The 24,897-nt window shown below is 37.8% G+C and overlaps 1 protein-coding gene across 16 annotated transcripts in view; it reads right to left on the bottom strand.

The window, feature by feature from the left end:
- Positions 1 to 24,897, bottom strand: part of THRB (thyroid hormone receptor beta) — a 371,482-nt gene that overhangs the window by 231,572 nt on the left and 115,013 nt on the right. For 2 of the 16 annotated variants that reach the window (XM_050779466.1, XM_050779477.1), the window contains exon 1: positions 9,016 to 18,278. The exons of the other annotated variants lie outside the window; for them this stretch is intronic. The gene's annotated coding sequence lies outside the window, so the exon portion shown is untranslated. Of the gene's footprint in view, positions 1 to 9,015; positions 18,279 to 24,897 lie in introns of those variants that run through there. 16 annotated transcript variants of the gene reach the window in all.

Below are 24,897 nucleotides of genomic sequence, written 5' to 3'. Positions count from 1 at the left end.
TTCTAAAATTCAATGGTGAGAAAGACACAGCATAGACATTCCCATTCCAAACAGGAGAAACAGGAAAAAAGGAGAGGGTGAAGGATCTCGAGCAAGTCGAAATCTAGCAAGACACATTTAATCATACTTTAGGATTGAGAATAATCCTCTTTGGTTTGATGCTCTGCCCTTCAGGTCCACTAGAGTGGTGGAGGTACAGATGCCAAAGCTCCAGGTGGTCCTGAACAGCCTCAAAAGCTTCCACAGGACAGTCCTAGACCCAAGACTTTGGTGAAAGGCTGTCTGGCCTGTTGAAACTGAGATGGTGGCCCTGATGATCTCTGAACTGTCTTTGCAGGCTCTTCTCCCCTTTTCTTAAGATTAGTACATGCTTACAGCCAATAGTTCTATGGTCCAGGCCAGTCAAGTCTAAGAAATCCAACAGGCTTCTTTCATTCTGTCCTGCTTTGTCTGTCTCCCTTAGTTCCAACTGGCAATGTCTTTGCTGATATGATCCCATTCTATCCTGGCTTTGCTAAGACCCCACTAGAACTGCCCTTAAAGTCTCTAATTCTAGCACACACCTCAAAACTCTTCCAGCCTCCACCCCTTGCTCAGTTCCAAAGCCACTTCCATGTTTTCAGGTATTTGTTACAGCAGCACCTCAATTCTTGGTACTAAAAAAGTCACTAGTAGTGCCAAGTCAGACATGATGGTGAAAACCATTTTCTCTACACTGGGATTCCTCCCTGGCCATACAAGAGAGAGGCCAGTTGAACACGCAAAAAAGAAGGAACAAACACAAAGGAACCGAGGCTTTCCTTCTCCCACCCTCCTGTCAGACCCCCTTACACCAAAGATGGTCTGTGATTGCCAGTCATGAAAACTTTCTTCAGGGGATATGGGTTATAGGAAGGTAAAGACATAGAATAAATTGCTCTTTGGCAATATATAGAGACGTATACTTAAAAATTTTTAGCACCTAGCCATGATTCTTGGTGACCTATTGCCAATAATTTAGCTAAAGATGTAAAGGTTCTTATTTATAGTGAGGCACCTGACCTGAAGATTGAAATAAAATGAGGTAGTATCCTTGACTCAATTTTGTTGGTTTTATGGGGTTTTTTTTGTCCCCCAAAATGAACACCAATATTTTAGGCTGAAAATCTCAGAGCTTCAAGGGATGTCTAGAGATAATCTCATTCAAATTCCTCTTTTCACAATTGGGAAAAGCAAGGAGTTGAGCAGAAATGTAAAGTGACTTTCTCAGTCTTAATCTTGTGCCAGGACTGGAATCTTTGTCTCTTCAAAAAAAATACCAAACTATTATTATTTGACTAGAAATAAAACATTATGTGGTTAAAAAAATTCAAAACGTTCAAAAGAGCATAATCATGAAAAATGAGTCTCCCTAGAGTTTGTGACCCTCATTAAAACCTTATATATCTTCCCAGAAATGTTCCTGGCATACACATACATGTATACCTGTGTATCCTTTTTTTCATAGAAGACTGTTCATATTATAACTCTATCTTTCTCATTTTGTTTGGCCCGTAATTTGAACTCTTTTCATATCAATATATTCGAATTTACTGTCCACTTCTGAGGGGGTTACACAGTATTCCATTGTTCTTATTCCATTTATAATTTATTAAAGCATTTCCCTAGTGACAGACTTTTAGATTGTATGATGTTCTTTGGGATTATAAACTATGCGGTACTGGTGGAAGGTATGTATTTTAACAATGTGCGTCTTTTCATACACTTCCGTCATTTTGTTTTTCTGAAAACTTTGTCTTTAGCAACCACTCCCCTGTCATTCTGTATTCCCTTGCCTTGCATTAGTTTCCCTTGCATGTTTATCACTGCCTGAAATAGTATGTACTTGATTGTTTATTTTTTATTATTTATGTCTGTTGACTAGAATGGAAGCTCCATGGAATTAGGAAATTCATTTTATTCACTGCTATATCCTTAGCCCAGAGAACAGTGACTGGTTCCTGGTAGATGTTTAATAAATATTTGATGAATAAATTAATAAATGCTTTGTACACTTTACTATTAGATATTGTTTTTCTTACTAATTCATGAGAGTGCTATATATAGTAATTAAATGAGCCTTTGTCATTTGTGTTACCAATATACTTTCCAGCATATTTATTTGACTTGGTTGATGGCATCATTTTTTTGCCATAAAGAAATGTTATATAGCCAAACATAACCTATCTTTCATTTATTTTATAGCTTTTGGGTTTTGTGTCTTGCTTAGAAAGGCCTTATGCACTCCAGAGTTATTTTTAAAAACTTGTCTGGTACTTTAATGGTTTGTTTTTATGTTGGAGTCTTTGATTCATTTGGAATTTATTTTGGCATAAGTAGTAGCTGTGTATTCAGCTTTGTTATTTTTCCCAAATAGCCCAATGACCCAACATTAATTAAAGAATAATGCATCCTTTTCTCATTATTCTGAATGTCATCTTTATCATATACCAAATTCTCATAAATATTTACATCTGAATTTTCCAGTCCCTATTATCTTTTGTTCATTTGTCTGCCTATTTGTGTGTTGGTATGAATTTGTGGTAGTTCCCCTTGATTTAATGTATTTTAACATTTGTGTAAGACTGGGCTCTCCTCTTTGTCTCCTTTCCACTGTAATTTTCCTGTCAATTCTCACATGGTTATTTTTCCATAAGAACATCAGAAACCACTGAACCAGTCAATCCACTATCAAAATATTCCCTTAATACTTTACCGAGGTCAGATTATCATACACATTAATTTAGGAATAAATGACATCAATAAAAGAACTTAGCTCTCTTGAGTCCTGAATGTTCTTTATGTTCTCCCAACTTCCTTGATACACACAAATAAAATTTAATTTTCCTCAATGGGAAGAATGAATGTGACTCTTATACCAAAACTAAAACGAAACCTTCTGTTCCAGGTATCTTTTGCTGTGAAGCAGCACCATGTCACCCCAAAATTTAGTGGCTTAAAACAGCAACCACTTTTATTACATCTGATAATTTTGTGGGCCCAGAATTCAAGCAGGGCTTCGCTAGGTGGTTCTTCTGCCTTCACATGGTATTAATTGAGGATACTCAGTGAAGTTCAGCTGGTGGCTGGGCTGGTCTGGAAGTACAAAGTGGCTTCATCCACTTGCATGACTCCTTGGCAAGGATGACAGGAAGGCTGAGCTGAGAGCTGAGCTGGGATTATCTCCCAGAGTTCCTAGATGTGGCCTCTCCAGCATGGCAGCTTCAGGGTAGTTGGAATTTTTAGATGGTGACTCAGGCTCCAAAAGCAGGTGTTCCAGAGACAGGGAGGAGGCTGCATGGCCTTTAATGGTCTAGCCACAGAAGTCGCTTAGTGTCTCTTCTGCTGTATTCTCTCGGTCAGTGAGGTCACAAGCCTGCCCAAATTCAAGGGAAGGGGATATAGACCTTTATCTCTTGATGGGAGAATGCCAAAGAATTTGTGACCATGTTTAAAAACCACCATTCCTTCGAATAGTAGAAAACTAGACAATTTTCTCATTAGTTTAATAACTCAAGACTTTTCTACAATCTTTTATTCTACTTTCCTCACTTCTGTCACTGGAAATATTGCCATGATTCAAAACTGTAAGTATTTTATTTTTAAAAACACATTTTCAGTTGAGTTGTATTCTTTGCCTATGTGAATGGGAACAGCCATGGTCCTCAGCATGACTTTGGCTCTATCTGTCCATTGTTTCTGCTACCCACTTCTGACCACTTTATAGCTTGCTGGTGCCTCTACCAGAGAGTGGCAGGAGCAGAGAAAGTATGCTTAAAATTTTTCCATTAAAAAAAACTTGTTATTTGGCAGCAGTTTTGCATAAAGGCAGAAAGCAAATTAAAACTAAAAGTACATATTTTGAGGATTAACTGTGAAACTCAACCACTCATTACAAAGAACACCAGAGCTGGCCATTCTTTCTACTAATCCAAGGCCTTATTTCAAAGACCCCTAAAGACATGCTCCGGTAATCCCCTTTATGCCTTCGTAGATTATGCCTTTCTTTTCTAAATTCCAGTGATAATAGTAACATTTATTGATTATCTGCTGTGCCAGGTGCTTTACACATGTTTATTATTGCATTTAACCCTAACAGCACTCCAAGGGTGGGAACTGTTACACTGATTTTTAAGCCAAGAACACTAAGGCCCATTGAAATTAGCTACTAAGCTTCACAGAGCTAAAATGTAGCAAAGTCTATTTGCTACACCCTCGTCTCCAGGTGTGTTCAGTAGACCAGCAGCATCAGCATCACCTGGGAGCTTGTTAGAAATGCGAACCTCAGGTCCATTCCCAGACCTTCTGTAAAAAGCTGCATTTTAAGAAGATCTCCAGGAGATGCATATTCACATTAAAGTTTTTGAAGCCCTGCTCTCTATCCAGCTTCTCAAACATTCCTGCACGCTGGAATCCCATGGATAACTGCTTTTTACCGATACATTACTGTTCATGAAGAACTTTTTAAAAATGCTAATGCCTGAGCACCTTTTCTTCCTCCCAATTCCAATTTAACTGATCTGGGTGCAACCTGGGCATCAAAAGTTTTCAAAGCTCCGCAGGTAGTTCTATTATGCAGCAAAATTTAAGAACCACTGTTTTATATAGTTCACTTGGTACTAAGCATATTCTATATCTGGTATAGTTGCTTATCATTTTCATACACATCATATGTCCCCAACATGAATATGTTTTATATATCAGCTCTCTTTACAGAGTGGCAGTTTCTTGCACAAAATATGCACTCACTAAACATTTGCTGCTATTGCTGTTGTTGAAAATGGTGCTTAATTGTCTGTGGTGGGGCTCGAACATCAGTATTTTTGAAACACCACGTCACGTGATTCTATTGTGCAGCCAAGGCTGAAAACCACTGGGTCGGCTCCTATAGCTCCAGCTGATGGTTGCTATGGAGAAATTTGGGCAGACGAATGCCAAGTGTCCTGATTTTTGAAGAAGATCCTTAAAACCCAGATTTTTATAATAACTGTTGACAACAAATTCAGGTTTTTGAAAAAACTGTGTGAACAAAATAAACCACATCTGCTGGTCATGTGTGCCTGCACATGCATGAGCATATGCTTGTAAAGGGATATGGGATACTCAATATATTTATGGTTATGCACTTGGAAATTCATAACTCTAAGTCTGATTATTATAAATGCCATCACTACTGCTGCTTTGGAAAAACACACCATCATCATTGCATAACCATCTAGCTTAAAAAAGAGTCACCATATTGTTTCTGTCGATATACATAATACACAGCCCAAAATAGAGATTGTGAAGTCTTGGAGAATAAATAATCTGTGCCTCATTTTGTTCTATGCAATGCCTAAATATGCCAACAGAACAAGAGGATGTGTCCCAAAAAGAGGGGGCAGGAGGCATTTTGAAATTCTGGGAAGATAGATAGTCTATAAGAGCAGGGTACTATTGTCATGAATTCTACCCACTGCCTGAGCACCATGCTGTGATTAAGGAAAGCCAAAGAAAGGAGATCCAAGAAGAAAAACTAGAACAAGAAATAAAGGTATGAAAGAAAAATATAGCCAGAAGAAAATTTCCCATCTGGTTTCTTCACCACCAGTGGCTCCTTATGTATGGATTTGTTTGCCAGAGCTAATAAACAGTGAGGGTCTCTAATGATGTTAAGCTGGGTGGTAAAGTCACTGGGGGCTTATATTATACAGCCAATGATGTGTTGAGTGAAATACACCACATGTTGAATTTGCTGGCATCAGCACCTTCTGCCGATTTAACTTATGGGCAGATGATAGCAGGCCCACCACCCAATACCACTTGCCCATATCCTTGCTTTCATTTCATAAAGCAAGAATAAAAGAGAGTCAGTATCAACATCAAAATAAATACTAACATTGATGATGTTACTTTTACCACCAATAATAATAGCAATTATCAATTACTGAATGCTTACGATGGGCCAAGCACTGTGATAAACACCTTACATATTATATCTCATTTATTCTCAATATAATAGCCACACTGAGTCTTTTAAAACAGACGTCAGATCTTGCTTTCACCTCCTCAGAACCCCTCAGTGGCTCCCATTTTACTCAGTGCAATAGGCGAAGTCCCTTTCACAGTCTGCAAAGCTGTATGTCTACCAACTATCCACCCCCTTCCCTACTCATTATCTCTCTGACTCCACCTCCTACTCCTCTTCCCCTCTCTTAATCCATTCCATCTAGCCTAATGAACCTTCTATTCCTCCAACACGAAGCCTCTGCACAAGCTGCCCCCCTTCATAAGAAATGTTCTTCCCCTAGATATGCATAAGCATCATTCCTGTCACCTTCTCAGTGAGGGTTTCTCATACCAAGCTGTTTAAACTTGCATTTCCCCATTCCTACATTCCCTTTCTTCTTTTTTCTCTCCATAGAACTTATCACCTTCTAATATCCAACATTGTACTTATTGATGTTTTAAACGGACTCTCATCCACTGGACTGTAAGCTTCATGAAGGCAGAGATTTTCTTCTGTTTTGTTCATTATAGTGTCTCCAGTGCCTAAAGCAAGGCCAGACACTTATCTGGCACTTGATGAACATTTTTAGAATGAACAAATTAATGAATTTAATCCTCACAACAACCATAAGAGATAGATGCTATCATTATCCTGCTTTAACAAATATTGGGTATGAAGTTTGGAGACATTATGTTTGCCCAAGATCACAAACGAGAAATTGTTAGACGGATGTAAACCAAGGACATCAAGACATGTATAATAACATTTGTGACCCATCTTGTTGTTAACACTTTGGGCCTTACTTAGAAAATGATACATGTGACAATTGGAATCTAGAAGTGGATCAATATTGGGTGCAGCTGGGACTAGGACAATTACTGGGAGCTGATGGGAAAATGAAGGGAAAACTCCAAAGTTGACTATTTTTGTTTCCTGTGGTTAGGGTAATTCTTAATTTTTAGAGCAGTTGATACCATTTTTTTGGATGATCATTTGTAGAGGAGATGGATCTTCTGAAGTATTATGGTCATGGGAAATAAATCAAGGCTTAGCAAATCATATTTCCTTGGGGGTAAATAAGTCAAGGTCCAATTTAGATCTTAAGTTGCCTAAGAAATTTCATCCAATGAGAGCCAACTGCAGGAATTTAAGAGTCCAAAGACACTGTAGGAAATTACCACTGCAAACATGTCCCCAGGACTCTTAAAGGCTTCTGCAGAAAGCTCATTAACCGTTTTTAATGTTTCAAATACTCCCTCATCCAAGAATAAATCAGATAGAATTCAACTCATGCCAAACACAGGGTGCCTGAGCTAGCTAATTGTGCCTAAAGCCTCAGGGGAACTTGGTAAATATTAAGCAATCTACTCGGGCCTGAGCTTTCAGTGGGTCAAAGTGCTTAGTCCATAACATTCATTTGTATGGTGTTTGGCTAAATCAAAAAGCGAAGTTCAAGGAATAGAAGATTAAAACATTTTCTCTAGATAAAAACAAAATTTTTCAAACACTTTTTGAAGATTGTCTGAAGAAAAGATATATAAGCAGGAAACATCTTTTGGCAACTCTGTGATGAGTTTGACAGACAAGTTTCTTATGTCCTTCATACAATTTAAAGACAAGAAATGTATTAGTGACTTGACATTTTAAGTTCACTAATTTCAAGTAATACATTTTATAATTTCCAAAACGAATCATGCCTGTGTATGTGGCTCGTGGCAAAGTCTAAAATTCTATGCTTGGAAGAAAGAAATTAGAAAAATGTGGCAATATTCTTTCTTCTAATATATATAAACACACTTAAACAATTTGTGATTATTTTCCATTTCTTACATGAGTCCCAAATTACGCACTTAATTACTAAGGATGGATGTAGTCCGAGAAGTAATACAAGGTTCAATCCACGTATCCAAAATGACTGTCTTGAACTGCAAACATTGGGATTCTACCCAAGTCTTAATGAAACAAAGTACATACTGGGTTCAGTTATAAAGGCCTTGCCACTCTTAATATAAACGTTTATTCATTTAAGGCTACATGGCAAACCAATATTGAAAAGCATATGGTGGTTAAAAATTAACCAGGAGATAGGGGATAGCTTTGGAAATGGCATCAGAGGAGCATAAGCAAAATGTAAACATAGATCAGTTATAATGAAGAGTTCTTATCAGTATCCTCAAGCATTTGATATATTAATGGAATGATAACTCGATTATGGCAACCTGAGTGAAGTAATGCAGTGGTTCAAGTATGGAAGAAAATCACATTTTCTAAATGTCTACTATATGTCAGGCACTTGATATTTTTAGTAATAATAGCTAATAGTAAGGATCTATGATATAAAATAACTTTCCACAAATTAATTCTAATTGTTACAGTAAACCTGTGAAATAGGTGTTGTCATCCCCATTTTACAGATGAGAAAACTGAGATCTGAAAAGATTAAATAACTTGTTCTGTGTCATGTAGGTAGTAAACAAATCAGAATTCAAACGTAGTTCTAATTCCAAAGCCCAAAATCTTTCTGCTTCACCATCCATGTATAAACAAGACATAATAATTTGGTGTGATTTACACTGTTCTCTAGGGAAAGGGCTCCTGGGAGTGCTCATGTGAAAAATTACTAAGGATAAAAATAAACAAATAAAAGAAAGCAGCCTCTACAGGTAACATTTTTTGGACAAACAACTGAGAACAATAGGTTTTGAAAACTCCTAATGAGGATATTTTAAATATTAGAAAGCTTTAGTTTTGCTTTAGAGAAAGGCAAAAACACTATATAATTTTTCAATAAGATGTTAGCTGATAGACATGTATATATCCATGTGTAAATATCTAGATTTTTTCATATCAGAAAGCCCATTTTCAAAAATCTTATGCACTTACATGTTACTTCCAAATATACACGGAATATGCCAGAAGTGGATTATGTATACCTTGCATATTAGAGGTAAACTGCTTAATTCAAAATCGTACTTCTAAGCCCTGCGTTTCTAACAAAAATCATTTACCTGCCACATGTATTAGCTTGGTCATTTCGTATCCAGGAACATAATTTCCCGCCTTGTTCACCAACAGTTACTTGCAAGAGTACACTAATCCAACAGAGCGCCACTGCAGCAAGTTTATCCCCCTACCAACTTGCAAAAGCTCGGGAGTGTGCAGGAACAGGCAGAGGGCAGAACAGGCACTCCCTCTGCCCATGTTTGCAAGCTGACAGACTGCAGGGAGGAAATGATTCATGCCACAGAGTCTCCAGCCAACTTTGTGTCACTGGACTTTATAAAAACAAATAAACTAAAGCTTTTCAACAGACTAGAACTGCTTAGACAACTTTAGTAACATGGCTGCTTTATAAGGTCCCCGGGCAGTTCAATCTTTAGAAACTTGGGCCATAGATAAGATGCTTTGTAAAGAGCAAATCCATTACCAGGTCATTATTGTAAACTGGATTGTCACTTTGGGAATCACAAAGAAATAGAACTATAAACAGCAGCAGTCAAATGCCGTATGGATAATCTTTATCAGCTAGAAAAAAATTAATTTGATTTTCTTAGAAACCTTAATTTTATTTTTAAGAGTTTAAACTTTAAAAGTTTAAAAACTGCATGGTACAATTACTTTATGGAAGTCTCATCAAATAGGATACCTTATAATTCTTATGCCTTATATTTCCTTCCTTATTGACTACTTATTTTATAATGGCTTCTAGAAGCTCATGAGAAATACTAATTCATTTAGTTTATATTTCTCCCATCAATAACCTCAAACTATTGGCAAAGCAATGTGAAAGAAAATTCAAGTAACTTCTGTCACATTTGGAAAACTTAAGAGGAGGAAATAAAATATTCTAATCGGGTGTATTTTGACTTCAACTAAATTTATTGGCTAAAATTCTGTGCATTTGAAGGTCAGAATTGTTTACTTGGCTATGTCCAGTATTAATCAGTTAGGTTAGGTACATACTATTTGCATATTGAAATGCATTATTGCCTTTTCCAAATTAAAAAGCAAATTATGTCTGACACTACTACCCTACCCAGTTCCAGTTTCTGGCAGTAGAGTATACACACATGTCTATGGTACTTATACCTATCAACCATCGTTAAATCAGAGCTGACACTATTTCTATATAAAGAGCATTCTCTACTTATCCTAATTGTAGCCATTATCTTGCCTTCTGGGGACATGGAGAGAAGTGCCAATCCTAGACTAGAAAGGGGTGATTCCTAACCAGAAGTCCTCTTCTACTTCATCGTTACCCCCATGCTTGGGGTCAGTCATGACCAGGTGGTAGTGATGGCGGGAGTGAGGGGCCAAGTCCTAACCACTGCTGATTGCTCTCTCCACTCATGTCTTTGCCCATCAACATATCAGTCTCTCTACTTCCTGGAAGCACGTGTACTCTGATCATTTTAAGGATCCAGAAGTCAAGGTATTTGAACTGCTATTCATCAGGTTTTCTGATTTCAAATCCATTTTTTTCTGTAACTATACCACAGCCCACAGACTCTCACTTTTTTTTTTTTTTTTTTTGAGACAGAGTCTCTCTCTGTTACCAGGCTGGAGTACAGTGGCACCATCTTGGCTCACTGCAGCCTCAGCCTCCCGGGTTCAAGCAATTCTCCTGCCTCAGCCTCCCGAGAAGCTGGGATTACAGGCACGTGCCACCATACCAGGCTAACTTTCATATTTTTAGTAGAGATGAGGTTTCACCATGTTGGCCAGGAGGGTCTTGATCTCCCGACCTCATGATCCACCCACCCACCTCGGCCTCCCAAAGTGCTGAGATTATAGGTGTGAGCCACCATGCCCTTCCTAGAAGTCAAGTTATTTGTACTGCTGTTTATTAGGTTTTCTGATTTCAAATCAATTTTTTTTTGTGACTATACCACAGCCTCTCAGTTTTAAATAATGCTAATCAACATTTGAAAAACTAATGACACATTCATAATTCCTTCAATAAATGTGTACTAAACACTAGTTGTATGGCAGGGACTGATCTGGTACACAAATGATCAGAGTTACTACCTTCAAAGAACTTTCGGCATAGGCTGGAAGTAGGATATGGAGATGTTTCACAGCAATTAGAAGTAGGGACAGAGCTCAATGAATACACTGAAGATGGATTGTGCATTTGTATATGGCAAGAGATCGGGGAAGCCTTCAAAGTCAGAGTGGTGGTTAAACATTCAGTCAATTTAGAGTAAGGGATGGTAAAAACGCTTTTATGTATCAAAGATTAACTTCTCTATGGTTTAGAAATTACAGCCAGGGTAGCAAACCCTATGGTCTTTATCAACCACACTGGGATTAGCAGGGACATGAAATAACAATTCCTTAGGCTTATTTCCTCAAAGGATACATCCCAACATTCAGACTTGATATATTGGGTTACTGTGCAGTCTAGTAAGCTAGCTTTTGGGTTCTGGGCTGTTTGACCAGGTTCAAGTCCTTCTACACCATCTAGAGCTGACAGACAGTAGAAAAGTTGCTTGAGTTCCTGTTTCCAAAAATGGAAATTTTCAAAGCATGTTACATGCACTGTTGTAACATGCTTTGTTGTTACATGCACTGTTGTAACATGCTTTGAAAATTTCCGTTTTTGTCAGTTAGCCTGGATACTCTAAAGCACTTCTCACAGCAATACAAGTAAATTACAACAAGAAATGTTTACAGTACTGATGGGCTTGCAGGACATCTCTAAAGGGTACAATGAACTAAAACACAAAGAGTGAGTGGTGAGAAACGGGTAAACTGTGATTGCCATGGGGCCAAATGTTGAAATAACATTGTGATGAGAAGCCTAAGCCTGGGGCTCAATTCAAGGAGGGAGAGATAAACACAAGATTTACTTTAAGCCCAAATCCTTAAAGGGACTAGAATAGCTCCTAGGTTAGCACAATAACAGGGGGAGAGCCAGAGTTGGTGTATGGATCATAGTTTACTAATCCCAGATACAAGATAACAATACTACTTAACATATGTAACTGTTTTATGATTTATAAAATCTTTCCTCTTATCTTATCCAATTTAATCCTTATACAACTCCTGTAAGGTAACTAAAAGAATTACATTCTGCCCTTGGTATGCCACTGCCCTGAAACCTTTATTTTGAAAAAAATATACGGATGACTTTTCTTTCTGGAATACTCAGCACCCCTGGGGTCCTCTTTGTGCCCCTGGCTTTATTGCAGTATTGTGTCAAGATGACCATGGCAGGACGTGTGTGCAGTATGCACAAGAGTGTGCACCAAGGAACAGGAGAAGATTCTTCTGTATCTAATACAATGTACCATTAATAAGACATTAGTGTACCACTAATAAGACATGAGGTACTAGAAAATTAATGTTAGATACAAACCAAAGAAGACTAGGCAAGATGCTAAAACTTCATAGAAAGAGGAGACGGAAAGGCTGAAGAAATGTTGAAAATGCTCTTTTGGGTACGACAACTAGCATCAGTTGAACTAACTGCAGAATAAAATGGTCTGTTTTAGCCTAATTATGTTGCATTTTCTTTCCTCTAAGTATGTGTGTCCTTTACCACAGAAGCCAATGAAGGCCATGAATCAACACACTGCTGATGCTTACCTTGATGATTCTGTTGTCCTGGCAATGGCCAGGAAGAATAGGAAATTTATGTACACCAAAACTTACAATGTCCAAGAAATTCCTCTTCCCACTTTGAATATGTTATAATGATGTCACTCATCTAGGCAAGATTTACTCAGCATTGTAGACCAGGACCATAGCTCAGAAATTTTCTCATTAAACCCTTGCATTTAAGTGGAGTCTATAAAGATTCAGAGGGGAGAGATCAGGTTATAAACAGTGATCATATATTTGTTGTTGCACAGATGAGTTGTAAATATGTAGAAGTTACTTTCAATTCATTGTAATTCTTTTAAAATTATTTATTATTTAATTTTTTTGAGATGCGGTCTCACTATGTTGCCCAGTCTGGACTCAAACTCCTGGCCTCAAGCAATCCTCCCTCATCAGCCCCCTGAGAACTCATCATAATTCTATAAAGACATCTTATTTGTTTGCATTGGAAGACATAAATAAATGCCAGTGCAGGAAAGAGAAGTAAAAAGGTGGAGACAGAGGGGAAAATTAACATCATATCTACTATGTGAAACATATGGAACATACTTTTCATGCTACATTGAATTTAGTTATCACAAGTCTGCCAGGAGGTTTGACTCTCATTTTGCAAAACAGGAAATTAAGATTTAACAACACATCCCAGGCCCTCAGCTTGTGAGTTGCAGAGCTGATGTCTGAACTCATGTCTATATTGGCTGCAAAGCGCGTATCATTGTACACATTGCCTTCACAACAAGGAATTCTACATTTTGGCAATGACTATAGAAAGAAAACATGAGTAGAAAATAATATAAACAACTTCAATTGTACGATGGCATATGATAGAAGTCTATTCATTGGTCTAAATATCACGCTGCAGCACTGTTTTTCCCCTATACTGGGCTATTTTTTTTTAACACTCCTCTCCTCCCTTGAAGAAAACTTTTTCAACAACAATCACAAAGAAAAACATTTCACCACCAGTAAACACTGTTTCACTGTTGTAAATTTAAAACACAAATGAATATTCTGGGTTGTCACACAATGTGACAAAACTGAATGAACTGAAGATGTATTTCTTTGACTGCACAATCATTGGCTATAATCATTTATTTGGAAACTATTTAAATGCCCAATATGTAGTAGCCCAAGGGTTAAAGACACAACCTGTACCAAAAGTACTGAACATCATTGCAAAGTTTTAGGAACTAATTCTGGAAACTAATGTGTGGAGCCAAATCCCATGTGTTAGGGCTGACTACGTAACTAGGAGTCCTCCAAACTCACTTTCATGTAAATTTATGTTTATCGAAAGGTGCTCGTTTGGAGATGAAATATATGTTACTAAAATTCGACAGTAACTGCAGCAGTTGTTTAGAACTTAAATCAACACAACACATTTTATTTTTTAGGGGGATATTTTACGACTGAGACTGCTTAGAATGAGGCATGATAATAATAAAAAGTCAGCTGACATTTTTGTCCATTTTATCATTGTTGTAAAGTCATTTTCAGATAACTTGTCCCCTTCATTGTCTGCAGTGCCTTGGACAGACCATTCTCATCATCCTGCCATGGTATGTCACTGCCCTGAAATCTTTATTTTGAAAAAAATAGATGGGTGGCTTTTCTTTCTGGCATACTCCCTTACTTCACAGCACCGTGAGGTCCTCTTAGTGCCCCTCTGTCACTGGCTTTACTGTGGTATTGTGTCAAGATGATCATGGCAGGGTGTGTATGAGGTGCGCACATGAGTGTGCACAAAGAAGCAGGAGGAGAATGTTCTTCAGTATCAAATATAGCACTCCACAGAGCTAATCATCTACGGGGTGACTTCCTGGGAGGATCAATGCTCCACTATTCCAGAACATTTTCTAGTAGTGACCCTCACTAGTCTGGGGAGAGTATTCTAAACGAAAATGGATAATAATAGGGAATGCTGGGGGATCACACCAGGCACAATGCCACACTTCAGGCAGTATATCACTACTCACTTATCAATGCTGGCTTTACTTCTGACAAATTCAGATGGGCACAAGGGCTCCCCAAGCTAGGAGATTGTTTGATTTTAGCTTTGGCTACTCTGGCTCCAGCTTCACTACAGTGGCATTGCTGGTCAAGATCCCAACTGAAGTCGTCATTTGAATTTAGGCCAAATCACCCTTTGACTCATTCTTTAAAGAGGTTAATAGCCTAACATTAATTAAGCTCTGTTTGCATGTAATTTTCAAAAAAGCTGTAGAAAAGGGAAACTATCATTTGCCCCATTTTATGGATGAAGAAACAGAGGTTTGAGGAGAATAAGAAACTTGCACCAAGTCAGGAAACCAGTAGGCAACAGAGCTGGATCTCCAAGACAGTTCTGATTCCTAAATACATTCTCTTAACCTGTATAGTGTATTTCTGAGCAATAGAGCGGTTAGAACACCTATCTACATTAGGCAGACATCCAAACTGACAAACTTAGCTTAATATTAAAGCACTCCTCCCAGAAAGGTATAGGTTTGTCCTTTGCAACACTCATGAAGATATTTTTACCCAAGAACCCTAGAACCTAGGTAACCTCATCCAGAGCGTAGGTCCACATAAAAGAGAAAGGTTATAATTGAAAATACAACTATTAAACATAACATTATGTTTCAGACATGATTCCTACCATGTCTTCAGGTAAAGAATATCACATTCCTTGAAGTATACTTGATGAAGATTTTACGTATTTATCTTATTAATAATAATCATTTACCTGTAAACCACATTATTTAGGAAGTTTCCTTTAGATTTCATCTAAACACCTCTGTAGAAATGCCGGCAGTGTTAGAATTAATCATGGTCACCATTCCACCCAGATTCTAGTGTGGGTGAGTGTTGGCCATAATGTCAAAGACGGTCTAGCTTCTAGCCCCTTCATGAATGAGAAATGCAGTTCCAGCTCCTCATGCGTGTTGTCATAGAATATCAGCAGAAGCATCTCCAGGGCTGGAAGCAGGACACTTTGGAAACTGGTGCTTGATGGATTCCTATATTCAGTGGTCCCAACCCTTGGAGGCGTTGAAGGCATTTTCTTATATTAGTCTATGGTTTCATTTTAAAGAATGGCTCTAAATACATTTCAAGGTAGTTCAACCTACATTTGATATTTATGATTCTTTAAAAGTATATACAATTCTGTGTTTATAAGATCTGAGTGGCACTTATTCTGTTTCTTGAGGGAAAATAGGGTCAGTTCATGCTTGATCCTCTTGTTCTTTCTCTATGCCCCCAATAACACTGGAAATTATAATGCTGCCACTTCCAGTGGCATCTGTTTAGCTTTGGTTCCTTCACACATATTTGAACTTCCATGACAAATCTGTGAGATAGATGGAGCAGGTATTGTCTTCCATATTTAATACATGAGAACATTGAGGTTTAAAATATTTAGTAGTAGGAGTACTGGGTGTATAATTCAAATCCTTCTACAATGGTGTGCTTCTCCTCCCAAAGCCCCAATTTATAGTATTTGCTGATTTTCAGGTGATAGTAATTCTACTACAGTGAATTTCAAGCTACCAACATGATGTGACCACATGCAGCATTAGGATGAGATGTACAAAACTGGCTCTCTTAAGCCAGTATATCTAGCTCCAGTACAACACAGGATCCTTTGACCCCTACCCCAGTGTTCTTTATAGGCCATCAAATTAAGTATCTATGATGTTAATTGAAACATATATCTATCACCATGTCCTGGAGAGGATGCCTTACGTGTATAGGCGTGCACAATATGGAGATCCCTTATGAGAAAATCAGTCAGAGACATTTCTTCTGCACACTTTGACATGCTCAAGTTTTAATCATTCTACTCTGGTTACCATCAAGTGGACTAGAGAAGGTGGCCCTGAAGTAATCCAGGGCTGTTCCTTTATATAGGGATGAGTCAGAGATCAACAGCTTGTTTCAGTCAATCCCATTCACATAGATCTTCTAGTCAAAGATCTCCAGATGCTTTCCATGCTTGTCTAACCATACCCATTTTATAGACAGGAAAGTCCAACGTCCAGGAAATTAAATGGCATGCTCAATGTCACACAGTACATAGAGCTGGAGTCAAGACTGGAATGCTTCCCTACTGCGCCAGGATGCTTAGTCTATCGCCATAAAAAACAAAGACTTCTGAAAAATGTGGCAGAGTTCAGAATACCTATCAGAGGCAATATAGAATATCAAAAGAGAGAACGTTGTGGGCCAACAGACATTCCACAAAGCCTGTTTTTGTCATGGTTTTTAGACTACGCTCCATGGAGCCTCAAGGGGCTGAGAGGCCTAGGAACATAGAAAGAGATCGGCCTAAGGGGGCAAGACTGGAATCCCCCAGCGAATGTGAATTAAAACCCTCTGCATTCCTCTGTTTTACATATTGGGAGTCAGATTAAGATTTCATCTGGAAAGAGGGTTCTGTGACATAAAAAAATAGTTAGAAAACCCCAACCAAGACCAAAGTCTAGATTGTTAATTTTCAAACAAAGCTCTTTGGTGAGAGTTACTGGCTCTCATAAACTGAAGGAGCCTCTGGCTGCTCTTTTCTCACGATCTGGAGAGATAATGTATGTGCAAACACACTGAAAATAAAGAAGGTGTATGCAACCTGAAGTCAACACAGGCCCTTTAACCCCGGTCTGATCCTTTCTGAAAGGCAGTGGACATTTCAGTGCCATGTAGATTTTTCTATTATATGACTTCCCAAACATGCAGATACTCCAGGTCCTCAGCTGACATCTTGGAGGCCAGCCACGACTTCTGGCTGCCTGAACAAGTTCACAAAGGTAACTACTCTTCCCACACTTGCTGGGGTGACACTATCATAGGCCACACAGACCTCGACGAGTCCTCTGTGAAAACAGATGCAGCGGCTGGGAATAACAATAAACATCAGGTTTTCAGACCTACAAATAATGCAGTCACTTCATGCTGCATGTAAGATGAAAAACTGAAAAAACTGTGAAAGCAAATGAAATATGGCCTGAGAAGGATTCCATACTGCTATACTTGAGTCCTTGTGGATGAACTGTAATCTAGCTTAATAGTCAGATTGAAAACCTAACTTAGGAGTATGAGCCTGTAATAATCGCTAAGTCTTGGCCAATCCCAGTGGCCATACTGCAACCATTCATACACTGCTAAGTGTTCAAACTGTGTTCAAATAAGGCAAATGCCAAGCTATAACCAATCCAGCCACTCGGTACCTCAGTTCCAATTTCATCTTTCACTACGTGGCTGCGCTGGAGTCTCCGTGAATCTGGTGTGACTCTGGGGGCTGCTCGATTCACGAATCATTCATTGCTGAATTAAACTCCATTAAATTTAATTTGGCTGAAATTTTTCTTTTATCAAAACAAAGAAAAATGTCTTAAGTAGCCAAAATAATTCAATTGTTTTAAGTAGGAAAGAGACATACAGGGAACGTACTGAGTCAAATGGTGTAGATTTAGTTTGTATTATACTATATTAACGTAGGCTCCACTCAGAACCGATATTAAGTACTAAATATTGTCAGAGACAACATTATAAGCATATAAAGACAGACTTATACTCAAGAACATATTTTTAGACAAATATTCATCCTGAAGCTACAATGCAAAAATACATAGGAAGAGAATACATATATATTGCCCATTACTATTATGGTTTAAAGTATTTAAATGTTGGTATTTATGTATAAAATTTAACTATATGTTTGTTCATGTAAGGGCATTTATAGTGTTCTTTTAAAGATGACTAAAATGTTATATAATTTCTTGTTGGAATAAAAAGACTTTAGGGCTGATATTATTATTTAAAATGCAATTAAATAACTTAAAATATTCAAACCATATAAAATGACTATGAATTAAAGCATTTGTGGAATCAAGGTTGGAATACTAATATCTATTAGGATAAGGATTATTAAATATTTTGTATTTTTCTAGATTTTGATGAGTATATAAAGTGAGGCTAAAATTTAGTTTTAGCTTATCAAGGCCTCCCCATTTCACTGTCTTTTAAGATGATATGCACTAAGAGAAAATGCTTGAATCATGTTGGTTGCTAATAAATGTAACACATTGAAAATAGCTGTTAGTATCTTACTAAAAAATCCTTACTAAAAAATGCAGGCAGAGATGGAAAATATTCCTCTCCATTACTCTCAAAGCTTAAATTTCACCATACTTACCAGGCATGTAAAAAGTTAATCTTTAGCAAAGCAAATGTGCTTAAAATAGTTAGTCTATTGTTCTCAACAAGTTATAAACCTGGATTATAAAACTGTTAAACACTAGAGATACAAAACTCAAATACACGAATTCTTTGGCACACTTTTTTTTCCTTCTATGTTACTTTCCTTTTATAAAAGCTCAGGTTTTATGACTGAGGATTTAAAAAAAGAGAGAGAGAAAAGGAATGCAAACTTCTATACAGAAAGCCAAGTGCTAAGAGCCATATTTTAAAGTAGCATACACTATCGTTTAAATCACAGTTTCGGATTTGGCTGCTTTGTTGTAACAAAACATTTCATGGTCAAACATTTTATTAATATGATATTAAGAAATATAATATTAATATATGACATTTAGACATATAATATTAATAAATATTACTAATTATATTGATACACAGAATAAAAGAAAAACTAACTCAAAGAATATGCTAAAATGTCCTCTAAAGCTAAATTTTCTTAGACCCCCCCGCAGGCTACTACTGAAAGAAAATAACAAGAGTGGAAGATATTCTCAACATCATCACAACCCTGAAAAATTGCCATTTTTACCTCACTTTATAGACAGGCAACCTCAAGCCCAGGCACACTGAGGTCTGCTGGAATTTGATTTTCTTTTCTTTTCTTTTTTGAACCCAGATCGTCTGATACCAAGTCATTTTCTTTTCCTATTTATACAAAATTGTTTCAACAGATGACCATATCCCAATTTAAAAGAAAATAAGGAGATAATTTACAGAAATATAGACAAATTAGGAGAGGATTGAATTATTCATTTCTCACAAAGGATTCACCCCCAGATTAAGTTATCAGCTCCTATAACTCCTCTAGAGGCCAAAACTTGTCCTCAGTATTTGAGCAAACTTTCTGTAAATACGAAGTAGCTTTGTAGATAGAGCCAAGCTTGGCGAGTGATCAAATTTATGTGTGCTTCAGTTGCAGTATCAAAAAAGAAAAAAAAAAGGTCTTAAGTGTGTCTATAATGGAGAAAGGGACGTAAACAACCATAAACATGGACACAAACATTTGAAGCCACAATTTTAGGCACTGGACAACAGTCCATGGCTGTGATCCTTGAGAGCAGGAAGACACCGGAGATAAGCTTTATGTTTATCTTGGCTTTTTGCCTTGGGGCACTTTTCAAATTGCAACTAGGGCAAGTGGAACCCAGAGAGCAGCTGAGTGAAGAAAACTGAGACCTGATTTTTGGGTGGCAGATATGGTAGGAATTTGTGGAGCAGGGTATTAGAGAGGAAGCTGCACAAGAAAAGAAACACTCTAGAAACATGTATGGGGGTTTCTTGAGCCTTTAGACAAATATTAAGAAAATCGTATGCGAGACCTACCCCAAGCAGCTATTCTGTGAGCAGAAAAGGGTGTTTGAGGGCTACTAAATGTCAGATGTTAGAGTTCCAACCAGCCAAGGAAAAGAGACTTTGCTGAACACTCTCAAGATTCAGCTGAGACTCCAAAAAAGGCAATGCCTTAGAAGGACTACTCTAATCCTAAAACAAGGATCACTCTAGGTTTGCCCTAACAGAATCTAAAACCAGGCCTCCATTAGTTCCAGCTGATCTGCCAGAAAATTAAATGCCTGCCAGAACAAAACTCATTACTCTTTAAAGGAAGACAATCTAAAGTTTTTAAAGAAAAACATCTAAAGTTTTAACATTGTCACATCGACAGAGTCCACCAAAAAATAAAAAATTACCACATATGTGATCTGGCTGACATCTAAAGTGAATAGTTGTTGTTTCTGCCTGCCCAAAATATCTGTCTCATACTTTTTTTTTTTTTTTGAGACAGGGCCTCACTCTGTCACTTAGGCTACAGTGCAGTGCAGTGGCATGATGGCAGCTCGCTGCAGCCTTGGCCTCCTGGACTCAAGCAATCCTCTCCCCTCAGCCTCCCAGGTAGCTGGGACCATAGGTGTACACCACCATACTTTGATAATTTATTTTTTATTTTTATTTTTTTTGTAGAGATGGATCTCCCTTTGCTGCCTGGGCTAGTTTTGATCTTCTGGGCTCAAGTGATCCTCCGGCCTTGGCCTCCCAGTCTCCTACTTTTAAGAACACAAATTCATAGCAAGAGAATCTTTCTTTCCCCCAGGGAGCACATTCCATTTGGTTCAGCCAGGGCCCATTCTTACTAGTGGCCAAGTGACCAAAGGAAATAGGATGTCCTATTTCTTGGACACAGGGAGGGGCACATGACTCAATTTGGGCCAATTACTGTCCTCTTTGGCATATGTCCGTAAAAGTGTTGTCATTCAAGCTAAGTGGTGTAAGGGTGAGGGGGCTGATGGCATTATGTGTGCTACAGGAAGCAAGTCTGTTCTAGAGATGGGGAAATAGAGATGTGGCTGTGATGATTTCATTTGTGCCCTTGGATTTAGCCCTGTCAAAAGGATTTTGCAAACCTGGTATGGTAAAATTCAGAAGTGTTTTAGTTCTGGATTATTAACAATACCAGTTCTGATAGAGTCTTAGATGCTCAAGTTAGCACACATGCTACACTGTGACCCAGAATGTAACTTTCTAGTGAGAGAATCAACATTTGATAGCTGAAAATTGATAGTCCTGGCTCCTTGTTAAAAGCTGTGTTATCTTGGGCCAATCTCTTACCTTCTCTCCTCCTCTCTGTACACTGAGAACAGAGGCCTTCTAGGGCTCTTTCTAGCTGCAAAATTCCATGAGTCTATGAAATAAGGGACTTTCCACAGTCAGCTAGATAACAAGTTTAATGGTAATTTACAAAAGTGACTTCTTCAAGCCAACAAAGAAAGGGTGTAAAATGAGAGATACAGGAATCCAGTGGCAAAGCTTAAAGAAAAAGCTCATATAGCCTCTCAATGACCCAATTTGCTGATTCTTTGATCAATTCTTCTCCTTTTGTTTGCAAGGTTGAATTAGACCAATTCTATCATCTAGTAATTTGGGCTCCCGAGAAACTCATTGTGAGTGAGGCAGAAACTGAAACAGGCAGGCGCATTATTGTTTTCTCTCAGCAGCTGTCTCTTAAGGATTTTGAAAAAAAAATCACATTTTTCCAGTTCCCACTTTCTAATATGTAAAATTACTCATGATTATTTAAGACTGATATTACAAATAAAAATAAGAAAAGATTGTGCAAGTATTTGGATAAATGTAGTAAAATTATATTTGCTCATCGTCTCTGCATTTGTTAGGATCACCAGAAAGACTAATAGGGAACAAGCACTTGCTTTAAATCTATGGTATTTACTGATTTGTTTTAATGAAAACAGGCTCAGTGGGAAATTCCTACTGTATTTGCAAAGAGACCATGTTACCTATCTCTTAGCCTTGTGATCATGGTGATCATGGAAAGGCTAGTTCTTAGAAGTGAGATATGAATAAAGATAAATCCTAGTGACCTATACAAACACTGGTTATCTGTTTCCTGCCACAACGGTGCTCAAGGTTGGCTGTATATAGGCCATTGAGCCTTTCCTCTTTAGAAGGACAGCAGTTGAGAAAGGGCTTCAGGGAGACAATGGGAGGTGCCACAGACAGGAAATATATGAACTGAGAGTTTCCAACTAAAAAGCTCATTAATAAACATGTATGAATTCTCTTCTATTCATAAATATTATTCTAGGCAACTAACTGTATTAATAAAAATTTTACTATATCAATTTTATTCTCATGTGTCTTTTGATAAAGAATGTTAGGAAAAAAATTTAGAAATATAAGCAAAAAGAAAACAAAATTTTCCAAAATCCAGCAACTCAAACATTAACTGTGTCTTCACAATTAGGTATACACTTTTCCAGTTTTTAAAAAAATGCCAGCACCATTTGAAAGCATTTTATAATCATCATCTCATTTAACCCTTACAGCAACTCAATGAGGCAGTTATTCATATTATTCCCACTTTACAGATGAGAGTCACACAGCCCTGCCTAATTTCAAAGCCTGTGCATTTAAGCACTAAACTGCCTTCAATGCATATATGTAACTATATAAATTGTATATACATATACATATTCATAGATGCATGTATGCACTCATTTCTACATTCATATAAGCACCAATTTGTATAACTGTACCCTAAATGTTATAACTATATATAGTAATTTGTAATTTATATTTCTCACAACATATCAAGCAAAGCTTTCCAATTAGGTCACAGGAAGCCACAGACTGCGAGACAGGAAAGGTCAGCTGCTATTTGTTAGCTATTGAGCTCCAGAAGGGAGAATCAAGGGTACAAAATCTTGAGAAGAATATTATCTGACATGATCAAGGGTACAAAATCTTGAGAAGAATATTATCTGACATGGAAAAGGACCTGTGTCTTAAGCCAAGAGAAACTCCTGAGTCTGCTCAAAGTAGAAAAGTTTTTGAGCTATAATAGAATGTGTCCGGGTGTTTCTTCATTACTCATGTTGTCTGAGCCACTTTCCCCCTCTAGGAGTGGAAGGGACTATAAGGCAAGTCCCTATTCAGCATGAGGATTGTGTAACAAGTCTCTATAATTCAGAAAGGTGACTAAGCAAGTAGACTTGAGGTCCGTACTCAGCCTCATAGAGCTGAGCATAGTCAATGAATGTTTTATAAAAGTGATGCGTGACTCCCAAGCTTCATCTACAACTCTACAAGTGACAAATCAACTTAGATCCTCGCTGCTACAACTCAGCAGTTCACAGCAAACTAATTCTTGTTCTCTTTAAACCCTGTTACTTCCAGGTCCCCCCTTATCCCCTTTCAAAAATGATTGTTACCACCACTACTGCAATTTATCTGGCAGAAAAATTTGGACCCACCTCTTACTCTCCCTTCTTCATTCCTCCCTCCTCTCCTCATGTAGTAACCTTATACATTCTTCTTTTTTGATATTCTGGCATTGGTTTCTTCCTTTATATGCCCATTGCCTTGGCCCTGGTCAGTGTTCTTATGATGTTCTTATAAATACTGCCATCATTTTACTATGAGCAGCATTAAGAAGGAAATAGGCCACTAATAATAATTGTTCTGGAACAACAGGTTTAAACTTGATTGTCCTGGCACACTAGATGTATGTTTACCCACTTATGCAACCCCATCATCCTCTTTCTCCCTGTCTTCATTTTTCCTGCATACCACTGCCACATCCTTAAACATAAAGTATAAGCTTCCTGCTAAGGTTTTTGTTAAAATCAAATCCAGGCTTTATACTGCATTCAGAATAACTTCCAGATTTCTCAGTCAGGCCTTTATAATTTGGTGCCTCCTTAACCCTCTCAGTTTTTCTTCTGTGACTCTTTTCCATGACCCTGCCATTTCAATTAATTGTGATACTCAGGGTTCTTTAAACATACCAGGTATACTCCATCCACTACATCTTTGATTGTACCCCTCCCCCTCCTCTCAACCAGAGAATTCCTATCCCTTTCAAGTCCATTCACTTTTCACAACAGCCCTAAATGCTTAACCATACTGTCCTATGAACATATATTCTACCATTTTAGTGCTCAGAATGTATCATTCTATTCCTTACTTTTGTCTCTGTGTATCTCATCTAGACAAACAATAGTAAGAATAACTTATACCTAGAAAGAACTGTACAGTACACAAAGCACTTTCTAATACATTATCTGACTTGATCCTGAAAACCAGAAGGTAGCAATTACTTCTTCCAGTTTTGCAGATAAGAAAACTGAATCCAAAAGGCTAAAAGATATTGCCAAGTTTACACGGCCAAAATTCCCTTTTCTGGCTGGGCGCGGTGGCTCACGCCTGTAATCCCGACACTTTGGAAAGCCGAGGCAGGTGGATCATGAGGTCGAGAGATCAAGACCATCCTGGACAATATGGTGAAACCCTGTTTCTACTAAAAATACAAAAATTAGCTGGGTATGGTGATACATGCCGGTAGTCCCAGCTACTCTGGAGGCTGAGGCAGGAGAATCACTTGAACCCAGGAGGTAGAGGTTGCAGTGGGCTGAGATCACGTCACTGCATTCCAGCCTGGTGACAGTGTGAGACTCTGTCTCAAAAAAAAAAAAAAAAAAAAAAAAAAAAAAAAATTACCATTTCTAAATTTAGTAAAATGAATAAAAATATCA

The sequence above is a fragment of the Macaca thibetana genome, chromosome 2 (assembly GCF_024542745.1).
Source record: "Macaca thibetana thibetana isolate TM-01 chromosome 2, ASM2454274v1, whole genome shotgun sequence".
NCBI classification, from domain to species: Eukaryota; Metazoa; Chordata; class Mammalia; order Primates; family Cercopithecidae; genus Macaca; species Macaca thibetana.
The sequence above is the reverse complement of the archived record's forward strand: the minus strand, read 5'-3'. Positions and strand labels throughout refer to the sequence as shown.